This window comes from Musca autumnalis, unplaced genomic scaffold, assembly GCF_047663935.1.
Source record: "Musca autumnalis isolate F117 unplaced genomic scaffold, ASM4766393v1 scaffold_74, whole genome shotgun sequence".
NCBI lineage: Eukaryota > Metazoa > Arthropoda > Insecta > Diptera > Muscidae > Musca > Musca autumnalis.
In genome coordinates, this window is record NW_027412355.1 from 43874 (window position 1) to 45000 (window position 1127).

The following is a 1127-nucleotide window of genomic DNA, read 5'->3' on the forward strand; positions in this document are numbered from 1 at the left end:
ACCCATTGTCGCCAATAAACGTGGATTTTTTAAAGATTTTTATCACCACCCATTGTCGCCAATAAACGTGGATTTTTTAAAGATTTTTATCACCACCCATTGTCGCCAATAAACGTGGATTTTTTAGAGATTTTTATCACCACCCATTGTCGCCAATAAACGTGGATTTTTTAAAGATTTTTATCACCACCCATTGTCGCCAATAAACGTGGATTTTTTAAAGATTTTTATCACCACCCATTGTCGCCAATAAACGTGGATTTTTTAAAGATTTTTATCACCACCCATTGTCGCCAATAAACGTGGATTTTTTAGAGATTTTTATCACCACCCATTGTCGCCAATAAACGTTGATTTTTTAGAGATTTTTATCACCACCCATTGTCGCCAATAAACGTGGATTTTTTAGAGATTTTTATCACCACCCATTGTCGCCAATAAACGTGGATTTTTTAAAGATTTTTATCACCACCCATTGTCGCCAATAAACGTGGATTTTTTAAAGATTTTTATCACCACCCATTGTCGCCAATAAACGTGGATTTTTTAGAGATTTTTATCACCACCCATTGTCGCCAATAAACGTGGATTTTTTAGAGATTTTTATCACCACCCATTGTCGCCAATAAACGTGGATTTTTTAGAGATTTTTATCACCACCCATTGTCGCCAATAAACGTGGATTTTTTAAAGATTTTTATCACCACCCATTGTCGCCAATAAACGTGGATTTTTTAAAGATTTTTATCACCACCCATTGTCGCCAATAAACGTGGATTTTTTAAAGATTTTTATCACCACCCATTGTCGCCAATAAACGTGGATTTTTTAGAGATTTTTATCACCACCCATTGTCGCCAATAAACGTGGATTTTTTAAAGATTTTTATCACCACCCATTGTCGCCAATAAACGTGGATTTTTTAGAGATTTTTATCACCACCCATTGTCGCCACTAAACGTGGATTTTTTTAAAGATTTTTATCAACACCCATTATCGCCAATAAACGTGGATTTTTTAAAGATTTTTATGACCACCCATTGTCCCCAATAAACGTGGATTTTTTAAAGATTTTTATCACCACCCATTGTCGCCAATAAACGTGGATTTTTTAAAGATTTTTATCA